This window comes from Tursiops truncatus, chromosome 15 (assembly GCF_011762595.2).
Source record: "Tursiops truncatus isolate mTurTru1 chromosome 15, mTurTru1.mat.Y, whole genome shotgun sequence".
In the NCBI taxonomy this organism is placed as follows: domain Eukaryota; kingdom Metazoa; phylum Chordata; class Mammalia; order Artiodactyla; family Delphinidae; genus Tursiops; species Tursiops truncatus.
Genome location: NC_047048.1, coordinates 73,479,874 through 73,502,191, shown reverse-complemented (window position 1 = coordinate 73,502,191; position 22,318 = coordinate 73,479,874). Strand labels below are relative to the sequence as shown.

The 22,318-nt window shown below is 48.6% G+C and overlaps 1 long non-coding RNA gene across 1 annotated transcript in view; it reads right to left on the bottom strand.

Moving 5' to 3' along the window:
- Positions 1-22,318, bottom strand: part of LOC109551355 (uncharacterized) — a 43,369-nt gene that overhangs the window by 6,254 nt on the left and 14,797 nt on the right. The window contains exon 2 of the long non-coding RNA XR_002178125.3: positions 5,870-5,983. This is a non-coding gene — a long non-coding RNA (uncharacterized lncRNA). The remainder of the gene's footprint in view (positions 1-5,869; positions 5,984-22,318) is intronic.

The window sequence follows — 22,318 nt, the reverse complement described above, 5'->3', positions numbered from 1 at the left end:
ACTCTCCCCCTTGTATGGGAACACAGGAACCCCACAGACCTTAAGGAATGTGCAGTATTATTGGGAGAGATGAAGCAACAGACAGGAGAACTGGCCGTGAGCCGACAGTGACCATTTACCCAGGCTAACTGGAGTTCCAGGGGAACTGGTGGATGGGAGAGAGCGTGCACTTGCCAATGAGAAAGGCCCAGGTCCATATTCCTGCTAAGCCCTGTACCTAGCTGTGACCTTGGAGAAATCATTACTACCCTCTGAGCCTCAGTTTCCCTACCCAGCAAGGATGTACCATCACCACCACCTGAAAGTGTTTGGAGGGATGACTCGGGTGGGTATTTCATCAGATTCTTCTTCCTGCTTCCTTTTTCATGTTAGTTTCTTAGAAGGGAAGGGGAGCCCATTCCCTTGGGGTGAGTGTGGAAGGATTTACATGGGAGTGTGGTGTGATCCGAGCTGTAAAGAAGGGTGTGGCGGACACAGCTAGTTGCCCCCTAAGCATCCGCTTCTCCCTCCTCACCATCAGGACCCCAGCTTTGATCAAGATGTCATTGTGCCCAGCTAAGATGCTCACTTTCCCAGACTCCCTTGCAGCTAATGGTAGCCACATGACCCCATTCCAGCCAATGGAACATACATGGATATCCACATGGCGTTCCTGAGAATGCACTGCTGCTTCTGCGACACAGCAACCTCCCCTCCTTCCTTCTCTCTCATTCCCGCCTGGAAGTGGAGCTGCCACTTTAGAACCAGAAGGTGTTTGATGAGCCTGTGGATAAAAACCACTATGCGGAGGATGCAAAGTGGGGAGACAGAAAGAGTCTGGCCCTTGCAACATCAGTGAGCGATACAGCTCTGGCTCCGTACTGCCTGCCTCTGGGCTTCTTCCTGTGATGTAAGAAAAACAAACCCATCTTCATTTAAGTCACTCTTAGCTGGGGTGCCTGTTACTTGCAACTGAAATGGTTCCTAAATAATACAATGTCATGATGACACCAAGGAACAGGACAGGCATTCCTGCAGGACAAATGGCAGAAGTGAGTCAAGGGAAGTAGAGAAGCACCAGGTCTGTGCAGGGACCAGGGCTGCTGCTTCACCCCCAGCCAGTCAACTCCAGATGACCAGTCAGGGAGGTCACAGCCCCCTGCAGGGACTGGTCTAGGAAGGAGCACGTGACCCACTACTGGCCAATCAGACGTGATGGGAAGTCTTTTGGAAGACTCTACAGAATGTTTTCAGACTCCTAAGAAAATACCCAAGAACGGACAATCACTCCCCTCTCAGACATTTTTCACATGCAGAACTACCTGGAAGCGTTGGCAGCCACCTGGTTGTCAAGAGGGGAGCTGGTCTATGGACAAAGCTGGCGTCCCAAAGATCACAGAACACAAAACGGGAAAGACCCAGGTTGCTTAATGACATCCCTGAGTCACTGGATTAACCAAGCCGCAGCAACCTAAACTCCTATGTGAATAATAATAACCACTGACGTCACCAATGTTGAAAACACTTGGGAGTCGGGTTAACTGTTACTTGCAGCCCAAATCATCCAAACTAATGCCTTGTATCTGAGGGGGAAAAAGATGGGTCATCATCAGTTAGCTAAGCTGAGGGTGTGCGTTTGCTTTGAGCCGTTGCATACATGGCTTTCTTTAACCTTCCAGAGCGGCTCATAAGTGCTCGCTGCAGGGCAAGACTGTCATTGATGAGGTCTCTGTCTTATTGTCACGCAGCACGGCTCAATGGTAAGAACACGGACTGTGGACCAGATTGGCTAAGTTTGAATCCTGATTCTGCCAACTTCTAGCTTTATGACTCTGAGTGAGTTGTTTGAACTCTCCTTACTTTGCTGATTTAAAAAATAGAGATAATAATAGCACCTCCCTCTTGGGGTGGTCGTAGGATTAAACAAGAGAATCCATGTAAAGAACAGCTCCCGGAGCTTCCCTGGTGGCGCAGTGGTTGAGAGTCCACCTGCCGATGCAGGGACACGGGTTCGTGCCCCGGTCCGGGAAGATCCCACATGCCATGGAGCGGCTGGGCCCGTGAGCCATGGCCACTGAGCCTGCGCGTCCGGAGCCTGTGCTCTGCAATGGGAGAGGCCACAACAGTGAGAGGCCCACGTAACAAAAAAAAAAAAAAAAAAAAAGAACAGCTCCCGGCATGTGGAGAGTGCTGTGTGAGTTAGCCGTTGTCATAGTGACAACACACGTGAACAGAATGTTTTACTGCTGTTACAGCAATAGTATTCCCATTTTGCAGACAGGGATACTGAGGCACAGAGAATTAAGTTCTTTGCCCAAGGTCCGTACAACTGGTACGTGGAGGAGCTAAGGTTTGCGCTCAGGCAGTGATCTCTTAATCACCACTCTATTCCAGATCCTCTACACAGTGGTCAGATGGAATGAAGCAGACAGCTAACCAGGGTGGTCATTAGCCGGCTGGAATCCAGCCTGCTTCGCTGGTGCGTGAGTGCGTCAAGTACCAGCAGCAAGGGGGTGCCCCTTCGTTGCCAGGCTCCACGCGGCTTCCAGCTCCAGTCATTTCAAAGCACATTATCATTTCTCCTTTGCATCTTGGAGCCTCTGAATGGGTCAGCGGGCTCACAGATCTAGAGGGAGCCCGGCCAAATCCCCACCATCTGGCATCGCCCGAGAGACAGCATATGTTGTGGCCTCCTGCGTGATGTCTTCCCCGAGATGCCTCCAAATGAGACCCTAAATGCTCCCCTGCTGAGAGCGGCTGGTCCGCAAGTCCCCTGCCGAGGAGCGCCAGTCCCCACAGCTGACGGGCTCCCCAGGCCCTGGGTCTTCCTGGGCTTCCGGGGCCAGCAGCTCCCAAAGGCACCAAGCTTGGATGGAGGTACTCTTTTATCTTTTCAGGCTGGAACAGTGTCCTCCGGGCAGAGAGAATGAAAAAACTAGCTGATATGAGATCAGACTGCAAGCATGGGGCACTCACGTGGCACCGACCGGGTCCAGGCACTGTACGAGGTGCCAAGAACACAGAGATAAATAAAGCCTGGTTCGTGCCCTTCAGGTTTAGAGAGCAAGACAGACATAAACAACTAATAAGCGCCAACATTATGGAGTTGCTCCCCGTGTGCCAGACGCCGCCTTAAGTATTGACACATTTGGTCTCCACCACTACTCCATGAATTGGCTCCCGTTATCATCACCATTTCTCCCAGGAAACTGAGGCACACACAGAGAGGTTAAGTCACTTGCCCAAGATCACACAGCAAATAATAGGTGGCTAGAGCCAAGGTATGAACCCAAGGCTTCTGGTTCCATGCTGCAGCCTCTTCACCACCCCCGCTGCTGCCTATGCCCTGAGCAGGAAGCAATGAATCCTCCTCACTGGGGAGGGGCCACCCAAAGGGAAGAGAACTCAAGAGAGGTGCTCGGGGCTTCCCTGGTGGCGCAGTGGTTGAGAGTCCGCCTGCCGATGCAGGGGACGCGGGTTCGTGCCCCGGTCCGGGAAGATCCCACATGCCGCGGAGCGGCTGGGCCCGTGAGCCATGGCCGCTGAGCCTGTGCTCCGCAACGGGGGGAGGCCACGGCAGTGAGAGGCCCGCACACCGAAAAAAAAAAAAAAAAGAGAGAGGTGGGCAGACACGGACATTGCCAGATGACAATGACAATGATGATAAGAATGATAGCAGCTAACAGTCGCTGTGCGCTCACTGAGTGACTCATCTGAGTTTCCACCCAACACGCTTAAGAGGCTTACCGTCATGACCCGATTTTATAGATGAGACAACTGGGGCACAGAGAGGTTTGGTGACCTGCCTAATCTCACGAGGCTGGGAAGAGGCAGAGCCAAGACTTGAATCCAGAAGTGTGGCTTCAGAGCCTGTGCCCTCACCACCAGGCCAACGGGACGGGGAGATGGTCCCGGGTGAGGAAGCTGCCTGGGCCTGGGTAGAGAATAAGCCAGAGTGCGTGGGGTGGTAAGGGGTTGGGCTGCGGGTGTAGGGGCACACGGGGGAAAGGCGCTTTAGGAAGGCCTTGAACTCCAGCTAAAAGGAGACGGGATCTCAGGCGGAACATGGAGATCCGAGTTCTGGTTCTGACTCTGGGGTCAATATGTGACCACGTTGCGGAGACTCAGCTTTCTCTTCTGTAAAGTGGGCACATCCCAGCCTATAGGAAGATAAAAATTCCCTGAACAGAGTAGTGTAAGGAGAGGGAAGCAAGGGGTCCCTACTTGGTAGTTAGAGTACAAAGCGTGAGATGGGGTCACCAAGCATGAGGCTGGAGGAGCGAGCAGGGCCCGGTGGGCAGGGAAACCAGTGAAAACTATTTAGGTAGGAAAGTGATGTGGTTTGTATCCATCAGGCTTCTTAACTGCAAACAGCAAACACCACTCTGACTGGTTTAAGCAAAACTCAAATTCGTTAAAGGAGGGCAGGCAACATGGAGAATCCTCCGAAGGTCCAGAAAGCCCAAATCAGGAGACACAGCCAGAAGCAGCACCCGACCACAGGGCCCTGGGCGCCAGCAGGCGTACCCCACTCCCTCCAGAAGGACCAGATGCCTCCACGGCTTTGCTTAACAAAACTCAATTCTGTTTGTCCCTGCATATTCCCTTCGAAAGCACAGTCTCAAATGAGAGCATGTGATTGGAGAAGCCAGAGTCACCTGGCTGCCCCTCGCAGCAGAGGAGGCTGGGAGAATGCCATGACTGCCATCTGGGGACGTGGCAACTGCACTATGGGAAACTCCCCAACACAGGGTGAGCATTCAGAGGGTGCTGGGCAGCCTCAAACCTTCCCCAAAGCCCCTTCCATAGTCCAATTTGCACTGTAGTCTGATTTCTCCACTGGGAGCCTGGAGTTGGGATTTTAGGAGGTTAAGACTGAAGACAGGGAGACCAGGAGGTGAAACCGTGGGAAATTAGTCAAATCCACTTTACCCACCTTCGCTAATCAAGGTCATCTGCAAAAGACTTGTATGTCCTTCAAGCGGCAAGTGGCCTTAGAGGCCTGAATCAGCTGTTTTCTAGGAACTTAGAGTCAGCTGTGTCTAGTTTTTGAGCTGAGCTGGTTAAGACTGGGTGGAACCACTGACCCTCCAACTGGGCATGCGCCAGTGTCCGCTTGGTGACCTTTTGAATGTGCAGAGGCCTGTAGCTTGGTTACACCTGCACAGAATGACAATGACCACACTTTTTTCCAATCACGTTTCCCCAAGAAACCCACGCTCCCCACGCCTCGGACCGCCCTGCTGCTTTATTCGTTATCCCATAAATACCCCAGCCCCTCGCCTTCAGGGAGGTGAGTTTAGGATGTGTTTCCCCATCTATTCGCTGGGCTGCCTTGCAAAGAAACGCTCTCTGCTGCAGACCTCAGCAGCTCAGCATTGTGGCTTGCTGTGCCTCGGGCGAACTCAACCTGCTTCGGTAACAGAAACAACGGCAAGAAATGATAGGGACCTGAATGCGGGCAGTGGTGGCCAAGATGCAGAAAAGGGGCTGGACCTGGGAAAGATTCAGGAGGTAGAATCAGCAGGACTTGAAAACGAGAATGGTTTTACAACAGGGGCACACACATGGGACCAAAGACATGGTCAACATCTGAGAGTATCATAACCCTACCCAGGCAAAAGCGACACTGTCGGAAGTTAGCAAATGATGCGGGTGGCTGATTTCAGGGAGGGAAGCGAGGGTGAAGGGGATGGGTGGGATGGGCTCTAAGGGCTATACTCATGGTATATTGGTTTTCTTTGAACCCTTTACAATGGAAATGTTCTCCTGAGCCAGCCTTCCTCTATTCTCTGCTCAGATATTGTTTTTTCGAGGAAATAGTTACCAGAGGCTTGGCACGGATAGGCAACGAGATCTTTAAGGGAGCTGAGGCCTGTGGTTTGCTCACCGTTCGATCCCAGGGTCTTGGCGTAGAGGCTGGCCCACCTTGGGCACACGGTGACTGCTGATCGTGGAATGACCGTTCTTGAAGTTCTGCTAGACTAGATCTTCAAGAAGGTTGCTTCCATAAGAGAAATAAGAAAAAAGGGGAAAGTCATTCTGTGTCCCTTGCCCTCGTTGAAGCAAGGGTGTTCTGGATAGGATGAGAAGCATTCAGTCTTCACTGAATGATGTTTTATTACACTGGGGAGGCAGCCTAGGGATTAGGGGTGAGGCCGAGCCATAGGAAGGTCCTGCCCTCATTAGCTCTGACCACACTCTCAACCCAGGGCAAGATTTAAGGTTTGGCAGTAAACCTGCCAAAGTGCTATACCTCCACTTTGGGAGTGGAGGAGGGGAGGGAAAGAGAAAAGAGTTCAAAGTCCGACTCCATTGTTTACCAGCGGTAGAGACCCTGGGCAGGTGTATTTAGCATCCCGTGTCTCTGTCTGATGCCTTAAAACAGGTTCTGCTGTCACCATACCTAACTCCGGGGTGAGGGATACACATGCGCACTTAGAAGGGAGCCTCACACACGGTAAACACACGACGTTCACCCTGATGATTGTGAGCGTTTCCGTATTAAGTCAGCCAAGCTCTCCCTTGCCTCTGGGATCTTGCCTCTGCTATTCTGTCATCTGGAAAGACTCTCCTTCTGACCTTTCCATGCAGCTCCTTCCCAGCACGTAGTTTCAGCTCCAACGTCACCTCCTCTGAGGACTCAACTTAAAAGCCCCTCCCTCCCGACTGCCTGTTTAATTTCTTCGGAGGACCTACCACAGGGCGCCCGAGGTCAGCTTCTCAGGGCGATGCCAGGTTGCAGAGGGATCAGCCTGTAGATGCTGACTTGTAAGATGTAGCCTGCAGCTTCTGGTGGCCACCTCTGCCATCAGGAGGGAAAAGTCGGCTTACAAATGAGCCAAAGAGATGGAAGAGAAGCAGAGAGGTGGAATGTGAAAGGTGGGCTCCTGATTTCAGCCGTGCCTGAAGCCCACGTTGTCCCTTGGTGTACTCCTCCCATGATCCAATGGATTCTTTCCTGGCTTGCACCAGTTAGGTTCCTGTCACTTGAAACTGAAAGCTTTCTGCTTATGGCTCTGCTTCTGGATCCATAGAGAAGCCCACAGGGGACTAGGGCATAGGGAGCGGCCACAGTTCCCATCTCTGTGGGCGTCCCCTACTGACCCTGGGTTCCACCTTGCTGGGTCTGCCGTTTCAACAGTCCATCACCCCAACGGTGGCCCAGCCTCAGCCCCCGTCGGCTTCTCCTGGCTTTCTCTGGCTTCTCTCTCCCTTTCCTCCCCGTTGTCAGTCTGAGGCTGAGACCCCTTCAGCCAACCCCCGAAACGATTCCACAGCTGCCAAAGACTAGTATTGTGATGTGCAGTAGGGCATTGCCTTTCTTAAAGCCCTATCTCTTTCTCTCTCTCTTTTTAAAGCTAATACATTTTAAATTGTAATTGTTTAATTATACATATAACAACAGTTACTATTTTAAACATTAAGGGTACAGTTCAGTGGCACTAAGTACATTCACATTGTTGTGCCACTGTCACCACCAACCATCTACAGAAATTTTTTCGTCTTACAAGATGGAAGCTCTGTTCCCATTAACACTAACTCCCCATTCTCCCTCTTCAGAGCCCCTAGCAACCACCTTTCTAATTTCTGTCTCTACGAGCTTGACTCCTCTAGGTACCTCATGTAAGTGGAATCATATTTGTCTTTTTGTGTCTGGCTTGTTTCACTTAGCATAATATCTTCAAGGTTCATCGTGTTGTAGCGTGTGTCAGAATTTCCTACCTTTTTAAGGCTGAATAATTTTCCACTGCATGTATAAACTACATTTTGTTTATTCTTTCATCTGTTGATGCTCACCTGGGTAGCTTCCACCTTTTGGCAATTGTGAATAATGCTGCTATGGGCATGGGCGTATGAATGTCTGTTCTTGTTCCTGCTTCCAAATCTTTGGGGATGTATACTCAGAAACGGAATTGTTGTATCTTATGGTAATTCTATCTGTAATTTGTTGAGAACCTGACATACTGTTTTCCACAGCAGCTTGACAATTTTACTTTCCCACCAGCAATAGCACAAGGGGACAAATTTCTCCACATCCTTACCAACACTTTTTTCTGTTTGTTTGTTTGTTTGTTTTTATAGCCACCATCCTAATGAGCGTGAAGTGGTATCTCACTGTGGTTTCGATTTGCATTTCCCTAACAATTAGTGATACGGAGCATCTTTTCATGTGCTTGTTGGCCATCTGTACATCTCCTTTGGAGACATGTCTATTCAAGTTTTAGAGCCTTCTTTGTTCATTTCATTCGATCTTTAGTCATCCATTCAGTAAATATTTCTTGAGCATGTACTATATGCCAGGTATTGTTCTATGGACTATAGGTACAACAATGACCAAGACAAAGCAAACAAACTGAACAACATAAAACATAAGTTCTTTTCTCCGTGGAGTTGCCGATCTTTATTTATAACATAATTCTTGCTTCCGAGGGCTTGTTGTGAGAATGAAATAAAGTAATATCTAAGACCCCAGCAGAGGCAAGGCATCAGTCAGCCCATCCCTTATCCCCTCCCCCGACTCCCTGTACTTCCACCTTTCCACTTCCTGTGCTTCCTCCATCCCCTCTTCCCTCTTCTCCTCATCACATTATCCTGCCTTTTCCCTTCTTTGTGTGCATTTCAAGAGCTGGTGAATTTCAAGATCTCTGTGTGCATTTCAGTAGCTGGTAGATTTCAGGAGCTTTGTGTGCATTTTCCCAGAGCTGGAGCCACCAGGGCTGTGGCTGGGAGATTTCCATCCCTCCTTCAGCTTTGTTCCGAAACATGAGAAAACATTTTGAGAACACTCACCCAACCTTACTTTTTAACTCTGCCACGGAGCAGTTGTACTCAGGCTACATGGAACCTCCGTGAAGAAAGCTACCATTTCACTATAAAGTCCTTTTTTCTGATAACATTTCTTGAGAATCTTCTATGACTCGGAAGACACGGTGAAGCTGGGAGAGACAACTCAAATATTTACGAAGAGCCGGCCTGTAGAGCCGGGAAGAGGTGGCTTGTAGGCAGGAGGTGTCTGACTAATGAGTTGGGGGTTGATCAGAGCCTAGAGCAATGGGTAGAATTTGAACTGCAGTGAGTAGACAGGAAATAAAGTGGAGAATTGGGCTTACCAATTGGCCTCCCCTTCTGATAACTAATGACTATTTAATCCCTACTATGTCAGGCATTTTTAAAGAGCTTTATTTAGATTAACTTGCATAATCCTCACAACCACTCTGGAAAGGGCAATTAAAGCGATTTCTAGAGTATGAAACCGACATGGGAGAAACGAAGGCATTTTTCCAAAGTCATAATACTGTTGAGTGACAGATACAGGATTGGAATGCAGGCTGTCTCTGGCTGCCTCTGTGGGCCGGACCACTGTCCCCTTCCCCCTGTGCTCAAGGGCAGAAACTGTTCCTTGGAATCTAAGTCTAGGCCTGTCTGACTTGCAGTAGGTGTTCAATAAGTATGTGTTGAGTGTTAATGAATATCTGAGAAGAACATCCCAGTTTATAAAACACTTCACCTCTCTTAGCTCCCGTGTCCTCCCGGGAACCCTGAGAAGGAAAATCAATATTCTATAGATTAGGAAAATGAGGCATGAGCACAAAGCAACCAAGTAGTAGAGTCGGGGCCCAAGCCAGTATTCTCTGACCTCCGGTCCTGTGTTGTCTCCACCAGGCCAGACCATTAGGAACCATCAAGCCCAGAGCAGGAAGGGCCCTGGGGCAAGAACATGATAAGGTGGCAGCCGGAGAGGAGCTTTGATGTTGGAACAGATGTTTATGAAATTCTAGCCTCTTGGGAAGAAATTAACGTAGAGAGGGTGCTTACAAAGGAAAGTGACAATGTGGTGGTTCCTTTAAGGATCTAGGAAAGGATCTATCTGGGCAATGAGGGTTGCATATGCAAAGGTCCTGAGGTAGGAGTGAGCTTGGTGTTCAAGGAACAGAAAGCACCCCAGTCCAGCTGGAGTGTTGCAAGCGTGTTACAGAGGGGCCAGGAACACAGAGAGTTGAAGCCAGAGAAGGAGGTGGGATTTTATTCTGGATGCAACTACCCGCCCCTGGAAAATATTAACAGGCAAGTGACTTGGTCTGATATATCATTTCAAATGATCCTTCTGACCATTCTGTGGAGGATGGATTGCAGAGTGCAAGAGACAAGTTTGAGGTGGTCCAGGTTAAAGATGGTGGTGGTTTGGATCAGAGTGGACTTGATGGAGGTGGAGAGAAGTGGACAATGCAGGGTCTATGAGGGAGAGATAGAGCCATGGCTTTGCTGATGCCTTGGAAGGTGGCAGGAAGAGGGAATGTGAGCAACCGGGCATTGATCCGGAGTCGTGGACAGCTGGCTAAGGCAAAGCCCCTGGAAGCTTCTCCCAGTGGAATGAGCAGATCTCTCAGCGGTGGCTAAACAAGTCATCTCATGTCCTTAGGAAGAGGTGAATGGGACCCTGATAAATGCCCACCTTCTTCTCCAGGCTTCTTCTCAGGGCTCGTTTCCATGTGCCCAGTGAGGGGTCAGGCCTCAGAGGCTGCCAGATTTCCGAGTTCTCTGGAGGTGCGCATACCGCTCTGTCTGCTGCTCCTGGATGGAGAAATGTGAGACAGGAGGGAAAACATACGAGGCTGCCAGCCCCATCGCCCCGCTGCTCGGGCCTGTGTCCTGGCGCCAAGCGGTCCGTACAGATGGGCTCTGTTAGCTCCGGGCACACAGGCCCCAGGTATTGGATCCATCATCAACTTGTGATGAATGGTAATCAGAGCAAAGACTTCGCCAGCCACAGAAGACTTGGAGGTGTTCAGATGGCAGACGGGGCAGGCGTGAGGGCCCGTAGTGTACCTTTCTATTGGAACAGAGCATCTAGAAGAGCCTAGACATCCCTCTGCAATTCCCTCTGCAAAAATGGGGGGGGGGGCAGTGACTCTGGGTTCAGTATGTCCCCATCACTCTTCTATGATGGCGACTTCGCAGGATTCCTTTGACCGTCTAACAGCTGTGCCCTCCCTGTCCCCCACGTTCCTGGGGGCCCAGCCTTTGGCTTTTCATCTGGGCTTCCCGTCCCAGGTATGGAATTTTCCTGCACTCCTCCCCATCAAAACTTCTGCATTTTATTTTATCAATGAAGACACTGTTCTTAGAGCTTAACTAATCTGATGAATGAATGTGCACAAAGGGGTTCAAAGACTCTTTGGCCACGTAGGCAGTGATTTGGTTTCCTGTCCCAGAGTCACCCCTAATGAGCTTGGGGGATTAGAAAGCCCTGGAGAGATGATAAGGCATCCTGAGTACCCAGCTGAGACTCGCTCCTGGGCTTAACCAGAAGAGTGGAAGAGAAAGAGGGAAGACAGTAGCTCTGTCACTGTGTAATCCACCGGCATTTAAGTTCTTTCCTCGGATGCTCTGTGACAGAGTGGACACAGACGGGAAAGCATTACATCACCTGCAGGGGGCGGGGAGGACGGTGGTGTGGGCATCGTCAGGCTTTTGCAACAAGTCGCACAAGATGACGTCATGTAAAAATCTGAGCGTTCACTGACCTTCCACCCCTTGTCATTACCCGTTCTCGAACTGATCTTTTTGAGTTGAGGGAACAGGATTCTCCTCAGGGTAAAGTTTCAGGAAATGAGTGAAAGGCCACTGACAGGTGAGAAGAAGTATTCTACTTTTTAAACTGCTGTCAAGGCTACTGTTAATCTCTGGGCACCATGGTAGTTTTTATTTTCATGCCTGTACATTAGCTCGCTGTCCTTTAGGAAGTGGAAAGTTGCTGTGCCTGATGAATAAATTCAGCTGGTCTTTTGGCTTAAAAAAAAAAAAAAAAAAAACGGAGTGTTTTTCATGATGCTTGTTGCCTGTTAGATCTGACCAGGGCACAGACTTCGGGGAAGCCACCAGCTTTGCTTTCTCTGTGGAGCAGTCCTGTGTCTGACCCTCCTTTCTGGGGGCAGCAGAGCTTCAGCAGCTCTCCAAATTCAAGTGCCAGTTTGAAGTCGAGCAATCCAGACGCCATCATGATAATCACAGCTGCTATTTTATGGAACGCCTGCCATGGGTCACCTATTCTGGGCATTTTAACGTGTATGTCCTTATTTAATCCTCCTTACAGCTCTGTTGAGATTGGGTCTTGTCATCCCATTTTCTCAGACAAGAAAGCTGAAGTGCAAGTGCTTGCCCGAGGCCTCACTGTGGGGAAGAGGCTTGAGCAGGTGGGTGCGCCTCACAGCTCACTTGACCCCAGCATCCATGTTCTCTGTAGGACCCACGCTCTCCCTGCTTTGTAGTGAGAATGTGTTCCAAACAGGCCCAACTCAATTATCCTAAATTTCACCACATTTCTATATTCCTACTTTGCTGGACTTCTCTAAGGCTCACAGAGAACTTCACTGGATTAGAGGCTGGAATTGCTCCATCTCCTGATGTATCATTTAACCACACAGCATGTGCTCTCGTCTCTCCTCTCCTTTTCTCCCTATTCCCTCCTCTCTGACTAGCCAAATCATACTCAGAAGACTCCTTTATTACAAGCAACAAAACCTCCAATTCAAAATGGTTTATGCATATAAAAATTTTTTAGAAAGAAAGAAAATGGCTTATGCACTAAGAGAATGCATTGACTTTTGTAACTGAAAACAGCAGCAGTGTGCTAGCTTCAGGTACAGGTTGATGAAGTTTCAGGTACGGGTTGATCAAGTTGTCCAAAGGATACCATCAGGATCTGGTTTCTGTATCTCTTGGCTCTGTTCTCACATAAATTTTCCCTTTGTGGCTGCAATATATTTCACCTCTTCTCAGACTCAAGACTTCTGGGAAAGAGGGAACATCTTTGTGCCAACATTAACTTATGCATTCAGCCAATATTCAGGGAGTATCACTTTGTTCCAGAATTTTTTCTAGGTGCTGAGGATTCCTGAGACAAAACAGGCTCCTGCCTTCCTGGAGCTTCCAGTCCAGGTGGGTAACTGACAACACAGGCATTAACAAATAAACATGAAAGATGTCAGCTGTGACAAACATGATGAAGAAAAACAGTGCAAGGCAAGGAGATAATAAAAAGGGACTATTTTAGAGCAGTTGGGAAAGGAGGTCAATTTTTAGAAAAAATCTACATGAGGCGAGCTCTGTGAATACTGGAGAGAGGAATGTTTCAGGCAGAGGGACCAGCAAGGGCCAAGGCACAGCAGAGGGACCAAGGGGGGTATGTCAGTGCAAGAACAGGAGATGAGAGTGGCTGGGGATAAAGGGTGAAGGGGGAGAGAGGCTGGAGAGGTGAGCGGGAGCCCCATCAGGTCGTGGGAGGGGCCTGAGTTTTATCGTACACGCGAAAGAGCAGACAGTGGAGGGTGGAGGGCAGGCGTGAGGAGCTCTGATCAGCACACAAAGGACCCCCTGTCAGCAGCAAGTCTCACGGGGACTTTGGGGCCACATGCTCATTCCTAGATCTTTACTGAGACGGGGGATGTGCGACCCTGGTGGGCTGAGGTCTGAGCTGAGGCGGGGGCAGCAGTGGTTCTCCAGAGAAACACGCGGTACTGCCAGCAGGAAGATGAACAGATTCCAGGCGGCTGAAATAACGGGGTCCGCTCTGGCAGCTCCTGAGGCTGCTCTCAAGTGTCACCTCCAGGAACCCGCCCCATGCCCACCCCTCCCTCCACGTGGTCTCTGCAGACACACACGTGTGGCCAGCGCAGGCAACAGGAGGCTGTCCCTGCCCTCTGCTCACCCATCTGTGTCTTGCCGTCTCTGATGGATCTGGGGTTTGCAAACAAGTGCCCTGGGCCAAATCCAGCCCACACAGCCCCTGAACTAAAACGGTTTCTACACACACACACACACACACACACACACACACACACACACACAAATATGTGACAAAGACCACACTTGGCCCGCAAAGCCTAAAATATTCACGATCTGGCCCTTTTACAGAATAAGTTTGCTGAACTTAAGCCATTTAGGGAGGGTTTTTGTTCCATCTCTGCATCTCTAATGGGATGTGTTCCAATGGCAACATCTGATTGCATCAGGCTAGAATCAGTCCACTTTGATCACTGAATGCACGGAGCACGTGGAGGGTCCAGTTTTGCGAGCCAGGTTTTCCTACAATAGTCATAGTAAACGGTGGATTCTGACGGGTGAACGGGACGTCAGCTGTTTGTCCCTGCGTAGCACCCACTCTGCTCCTGTTTATCACAGCAGTCTTGTCTCCATTCTTAGCACTTGAGTTTCCTAGGGCATCACCCCAGGTTCCAGAAAGGAGTTCTAAACCCCTACTGAGACAATGAATTGAAATTCTGTGATTTCTGGCAAAAAAAAAAACTTGGTAGGGGCTGGAGTGGGGGTCTCTTTCCATTGGCCTGGGAAATGGGAGGATCTCAGCCTGGACCCCTGGCAGTGGGGAGCTCCAACAGAGGAGGGCAGAGCTGAGAGATGGAGAAGGAGGGAACCTGAGTCTGGTAGTGGCAGCTGCCCCTTTTAGTGGCCATTTGTCATCCAAGCTTCTCTGCCCAGCTGTGTGAGTGGGTAGACTAACCATGGAATTCATTGGCCAAATCAGACCACTTCTGAGCAAAAACAGGGTGCTCATAGCATTATATGGGGCCTGTCCCAGGCAAGCCAGGATGGATGGTCACCTAGATGGACCTGGGCAAGTTATTTAGGTCTCCTTATCTCAGATTCTTCATCTGAGGAATACCTATCTCCAAAGGAATATTACGATGAGTAAATTAATTGATGTGATGTACTTCAAAGACTGCCAGGCACATCATAAACTACTGACGTGTGTTAGCTACTGTTGTTGTTGATGACGTTGTTTTCATCAGTTTGTCCTGGAGCATCCTTAAGTTTCCTCCCATATTTAGAGAAGTTCCCATCTTATGGGTTCATGTTTCCCCAAATGAGAAGTCAGAAACATATTTTCCTGCACCCCCTAGGGTGCAGGAAGGTGACCCAGTTCCGTGAGTTAGACGCACCTTGCAATCCAGAAGCCAGTCACCTGGAGAAGGCACCACACAGATTCTTGTTGGTAAGGGGCCCCTGGGACACACACCCCTGTGGCATCAATGCGGGGGCTCCAGTGCTGGTTCCTGGGCTCAGCTGCAGTGTCCTCAGGAGAGGGGACAGTGATGTTTGCTCTGGGGCAGCTGTGCAGTACAATCTGGATGTCGCTCCTGGTTTCAGAGCCACCAGACCTGTTTCTTTGCTCTTCCCAGAGACCCTGTAAGCCACGTGATAGCCTTCAATAAGCCTTTTTACACTTAAACAAACTAGATTGAGGTCTCCTGTTTGTAGCTAATATAACTGATAAAACCCCCTAGATCCAACCATGCCTGCAATCCTCCCCCAGACTTTTTCAGTTAAACAAGCCAGTCATCCTGACCCATCTCCCCTTGTCTTCTAATTCAGTTTAATTTGGATCCCTACCATTTATAGCCAATGACTATCACTAATACACACACCTGCTATCAAAATTTGGAGGGAAATGTAGAAAATTTAAAACCATAGTTTTTGTACAAAGTCTTAAAACACTCCCCTCCCCACCATGTAATATGTCCATTTTCACTCATCAGCCATTTAAACAGAGTTCCTAGATACCTAAATCCGAAGCCAAAGATAGACAACAGGTGTCCCCTATTTTTGTACTGATATTTCCCAAATGCTGGCTTAGGAAATGCAAACTAAGGCTCTGGACTGCTGCTGTCATCTCTGGCAGAGCTCCAGGAATAAGGTGAATCCGTGTGGGTGATTTGAAAGGCGATTGTCTCTGGAGAAGCCTACCTTCCTTCCCACCTTGAACTTGTGGTTGTGTGATATGCAGAGTGCTTTGTGAACAAATAAAACGGCAAAGAAAACACAGTACGTTTGGATTGCCATATGCCCTCCCACCCATCAGCAGCCTCCCAGACTCCCTATAATAAGTTCAGCCCTGAGACTGGCTGGTTTTCTGAATATAGACCTTTGTGAAAACCCTCTAAGACGTATCCTCTTATCAACACCCCCAGATAATTTATCTGGATATGAATGAGGGTTTCAGCCCAAGAGGAAAAAATGTTAAACATCTCTGGAAATAAAATTTCCATTCACACTCAAAGTTTACATTTCTAGCATTATTTCCATGTGCCCGTCAGAGCTGGGAGAAGGAAAAGAAAAAAACTGAGCCTTCAGACCAAGACTTTGCCTGTCCTGTATTTTTATGGGCGGGCAGTATTTGATGCCACCTTCGAGGGAAGGGATTCCAGCACTGTCCGCCTGCAGGGATTTGGGATTTCATTTTGAAAAGTCAGGCCATACCTAGATGAGGGCGGGGCCTGTGGGAGAATCTTTTTTTTTTTTTTTGAAATCCAACTAATGCCTTCAGAGACATCAGTTTTGCCTGTGTGACTTAAAATGTCATTAAAAAAATATTATATAGTGTAATTGACCTTTTGTAGTGTACAGTCTATGAATTTTAATGTATGTATGTGTTGTGTAATCCCCATCATAATCAGGATACAGAAGAGTGCTATCACTCCCCCCCAAAAAATCCAACCTCCTGCTATTTCCTTATAGTCACAACTTCTTCCCCACATATAACCCCTGGCAGCCCCTGTGCTGGTCTCTAACACTGTTTTTTTCCCTTTTCAAGAAGTCATGTAAATGGAAATGTACAATAATCTTTGAGACTGTTTTCTCTCTCTCAATGCCTTCCAGATTCAAAGAAGTTGCCGTGTATATCCATAGTTCGTTCCTTTCATTCCTGAGTAGTATTCCATCATGTGGATGAAAAGACTGTTTAACCATTCACCTGCTGACGGGCATTTGGGTGGTTTCCATGTTTTTGCAATTATGAAGAGAGCCGCTGTAAACTTTTGGGCACAGGTTTTTGTGTGAACATAAGTCTCCTTTCCCCTTGGGTAAATACCCAGGAATGGCATTGCTGGGTCATCTGGTAAGTGTATGTTTAATTTGATAGGAAATTGGAAAACTGCTTTCTAGAGCGACTGTACCATCTTGTATGCCTAAATGCAATCCGTGAATTCCAGTTGCTCCACAAGCTCTTACATATATTGATATATGGCGCTTGTGCTTGTATTGTCAGCTTTTTATAATAGCCATTCTAACAGATGTGTAGTGGTATTTCACTGTGGCTTTAATTTGCATTTCCCTAATAGCTAATGATATAGAAACGTTTATCATGCGTAGCAAATGTCAGAAAATCCAGCTCAAACTATTTTCCTTAATAAACGGTTTTGGTGTTGTTGGCTGGGTTGGGTTAGGCGCCCATAACGAAGTCCAGAGGTAGCATGCCTCGTGGCAGGTGGGATCCAGGATCTTAAATGATTTGATTTCTCTTGTTCACCTCTGCCTTCTGTCATGTTGGCTTCATCTTTGGACTCTATCTTCTGGTGGTTCTGGGTTCTCAACGGGTGGCAGCAGAATCGCTCCTGGGTGTCTAGAACACAGATCTTTACACCACACAAACAAGAGGAAGAAAGGAAGGAGGTCTCACAGTATCTAGTGTGTAAGTCATAACGTTTTTATCCTTTTGCTAGCCCAAATTGGGTTATGTGTCTATTCCTAAACCAATCATCCAAACCAAAATGCCAGAGTGTGCCATTTGGCATAAGCTCACATGAGCTCCCCTGTGTATCTGAGCCTGGTATCAGTTCCACCCAAAACATGTGTCTGGGAATATAGGAGGGATAATTTTCCCAAAGGCAAATCAGAGTATAAACAATGGGAGAAAGGATAGACAGACAGATGCTCTGGGGCCAAATCATTTAGATTGATTATGAAGGCAACATCAAAAGTACTAACTTATCCTAACTTAATTATTCAAAATGATTTGTTGGGCTTCGCTGGTGGCGCAGTGGTTGAGTCCGCCTGCCGATGCAGGGGACGCGGGTTCATGCCCCGGTCCGGGAAGGTCCCACATGCCGCGGGCGGCTGGGCCCGTGAGCCATGGCCGCTGAGCCTGTGCGTCTGGAGCCTGTGCTCCGCAACGGGAGAGGCCACTGTAGTGAGAGGCCCGTGTACCACAAAAAAAAAAAAAAAAAAAAAAAAAAGATTTGTTGTTCATGTAAGCAATATATTCAGAGGTTCAGACATCAGGAGTGACTTGAATAAGATCTCTCTCCATTTTATCTTTCATTTTCCATGTTGTACCCTTTTCCTCCTCAGCCTGGCTTCTCAAAATGGCCTAGCAGTGCCTGGACTCAAATCACCAATTCTCCCATATCCAGAAGGTGGTTTCCAAGGAAGATATTAACTCTGCCCTGATTGGACCACCCTGAGCCTAGGAAAATATTACATGCTGATTGGCTCACGCCTAGCTTTGCTGAACCAATCATGTGGCAAAGAGGGTGGCATTATGCTAGTTAGCTTGGAACGTTCAGGTCCCACTGTAGTTGGGCATGGGGTCAGTTTCCCTGAGAGACATGGATGACTTGGGAGAAGGGTGAGCATGACCAACACTGAGGTTATTGCATGGCAGGGATAGGGGCGGCCAGATACTGGGTGGGCATGAAAACTATCTACAAAAACCACCGAACATAGAACCCAGGTCTTTCCAAAGCAGAGAATGGGTCGTCTTCATTTCAAATTTCCACAATATTCGCAGTTAATGGCACTTGGCACTCAATCAATTTTTGATGACCAGATTAACAAGTTAAAACAATCAGGCTATAGGGAATAAAATTCTAATCACATTTAAAAATAAGATTCACAGTCCTAGGGCTAATTCCAGTTGTGACACTATAACTGAGAGACATAGTTGCTATAGCTGTGTCTATGAAGAACTGTCAAAATATCTTGAAGTTAGGTAATAATTTGGTATCTGTTAAGATTCTATCTTCATAAGTCATTTTTCAGTGCACACAGCATGGAGGACAAGGCAAACCAATGTCAAGACATTCACTTTATATCATTTTATCTCAGCTTCTAGGCTAAGGGCTGTGATAAACTGACACATGTCACAAAACTCAGACAGTTCTTAGGAAGAAAACAGATGATCATTTAAGACACAGCACCTGATGGATGGTTGTGGAAGTAATGCTGCAGAATCTCAAGAAGGGTGAAAACCCTTCACAACTCTTGATCAAGGTACGATTTCAACAGAGCCCTATGGGTGAGTAAGATGATCCTAAAAGTCAAGGATGGTGTCAGAGGTGGGGGGAAGGGTCCAAAGCCAAGCCTTAGAGTCAAGAAAAGGGAAGGGATGCTGTGTTGAGGGTCCCCAAGACCACTGTCAGGCGAGCTGATTCACTGGGAGGACTCAGCAGGACTCAGCTTACAACCATACTCGGGGCTGTGATTTATTACAGGGAATCGGTACAAAGTAAATCAGCAAAGGGAAAAGGCATATGGAGTGAAGTCCAGAGGAAGTCAGGAGCCAGCTTCCAAGGGTCTCTCCCAGTAGAGTCACACAAGCCTGCCTTTATTCCTCCAGCAACAAGATGCGACAACATGCGTGCGACGTTGCCCACCAGGCAAGCTCATTAGAGACTCTGCCCGGAGGCTGGGCACGTGGCAGCCTCTGCCTTGTACGTACCAAAACCCCAGACTCCCGGAAGGAGAACAGGTGCTCAACATAAAACACATTGTTTTGTATAAACAGTTTAGGCAGAGGGAGCCACTCTTATCAGTCAGGGTGTTGAGAACCCTCCCGAAATCCAAGTTCCCATATACCAGCCAAGGGCCAACCCTGCAAGCAGGCCCTTCAAAGGACAGCAGTCAGACCTGCTAGAGCAGCTCTCTTCTGCACAGATGTTCAAGAGTTCAATCTTTTCACTTCCCTAATCACGGGGACCTGGCATAATAATAATTAACAGTTACCGCTCCTGCCCTGTGCCAATAATTGGGTGAGTTATTCTCTCTCTCTGAGCCTCAGTTTCTTTATCTGAAAACAGAAACAAGGTTAACCACAAAGTGGCTGAGTCAACCCAGGCAAGAGGTGCGAACACCTGTTCCCCACAGAGGAGATGGTGAGCATCACCTCCCTTCCCTCTCCCTCCCCCACAGCCCCTGATTTAATGCAGGGGGATCATCTGAGCCTGTCCAAGCAGGAGCAGGATTCCTTTCCACTCACCCCACCCCAGCCTGGCCTCAGAGGGTCACGCAGCCGAGCAGAGCAGGAAAAACGGGCTGGGAAACAGGCTGGATTTATACCCTGCCTTTCAAAGCACTTTAAGGATGTGTACCTGCATAACCTCATTTCTCTTCTCAAGATCAAGGGACAACACAGACACACAGAGATATATGAGTCTCTCTAGAGCAGTGCTTGATACCTAGGGTGATCGAAAAGCATTTGCAGAATAAACAAGCACATTCACAAATAAATGCCAGGATGAATGAAACCTGGTTTTGAGTGGAGTCATGAACACTGCTTCCCTTGGGTTCAGCAGAGCAGAATTTGCAAACGCAGTCTTTTCTCGGGCGTTGCCAGCCCAGCTCAGTGGTTGACAAGGAGCACCTATCCCCACACTCACAGGTCCATGGGGTCACCACAGCTCGGATGATCTTGGCGGGCCTCTGCGGGGCTTGCTCCACAAGCTCAGGGGGAGCAGCTACCGGGGCACGCTCTTCTCGTGGCAGATCCCCAAAAGCAAGAGCAAAACAAACTGCAGGAGCACATTGACTGCCTTTGCTCTGTGTCACTTTCACCGATATTCAACTGGTCAAAGCAAGTCACAGGGCCAAACCCACATGGAAGGGGGTGTGAAGCACTACTCACTCACAAGATGAAGAGAAGAGTGTGAATAGTTGCTGAACAATAATTCATGTGAATATTTGCTGAACAATAATTCAAACTATCATGTGAACCATAACCCTAGATAGATAGATGATAGATAGATAGGTAGGTAGATAGATAGATAGATGATAGATGATAGATAGATAGATAGATGATAGGTAGGTAGACAGGTAGATAGATAGATAGATAGGTAGACAGGTAGATAGGTAGATAGGTAGGTAGATAGGTAGACAGGTAGATAGATAGGTAGACAGGTAGATAGGTAGGTAGACAGGTAGACAGGTAGGTAGACAGGTAGATGGTAGAACCTGAAACACCCTCATAAAGGAAAACAATCACAGTGGCAGTTAATGCCACACCTACAGCCATCTACCAGCAGCCTCAAGTCTCAGTGGCACCAGGCAATAGCCCCCAGGGGCTTCTAGACCATTCCAGGATGGGAGGTGCAAGATCATCGCTCCAACCTCAGCAGGTGGACCCAGCTCACATTTTAACTCCAATTTAACTCAAAAGGCAGCTGCGGTCGTTGCCTGGGGACCCCTATCTTTTTGCATGTTATTGTAGATCAGTCGCCCGCGGCTGCAATAAAGAACTCTCGCTGGGTTGTCTGGAATTCCTAAATCAGCGCTGCAGAGAGGCTAGCAGAGAAACCAGGCAGGCTCCCGTCACGGGTGACTGATGCCAGACTCCAGAAGGCAGTTATGGGGTCCTGGCTTTTGTGAAACCAGCCCCGGCCACATACCAGAGCTCAAAGGAGGACTTCGGCTGCCCTTGCAGGTGAGGCCAGTGGTGGCCGTGGCTGGGCAGCAGGAGTGTTTGGAAGATGCTGGACACACATCACAGCTGGATGGGATTCACCTGTATCCACTGGCGTTCGTGAAAAAGCACTTGCCAGCTTTGTCTAGTGCCTCTTTGGTTCCCAACTGTGTCCTTACCATTATACAGTGGAGGGGACAGAGATGGATGGTCGGGTACCAGATGGCCCATCATCAAATTGGAGCACCCAGACCCCCGGTGGGGCCGGGGCATGAAGATTTTCCAAGGGTTTATAGGCACAGAGGGTTCTAAGAGAGTCAATTTCCACGACAATTTCCAAGAGACCTTCCACTGACATGTGTCCTATCTGCCACTTCGTCTTTCACACATGTCCTTCTTCCACTATATAAAAAGTAGGTTTATCAGTCAGGGTGCCAACACGAAACAGAAAGTGCACTCAAATTGGGTAATTCGAGGAGAATTTAACAGAGGAAATAATTTACAAAGGGGTAGGTGGGGTAAAGAAAACTACAAAGGATAGTGCCGCCTTTGGGCTGGTGTGGCCCTGAGTAGGGCGAGGGGAGAGAGAAGTTTCTAGAACCTGGAGACGGGGAGGCTGCATAAAATGTGAAGGAGGTGTGGCCTCCTGGAGAAGAGGCAGCCACCCTGGGTCACCTCGCAGATAAGGCCAGGGAATAAATGCCCAGTCGACTTTACTCTCTCCTGGCTTCCACCAATGCCGCATCCCTCACTGGCCTTAGGAGAACAGAGCCCATTGGTCTGTGCAGTCAACCTCCTGGGGAGTAAGGAAGGTGGAGGGGGTGGGGGATGGGAGACTCCCCCCTGAAAAGGCATCACCCATCCTGA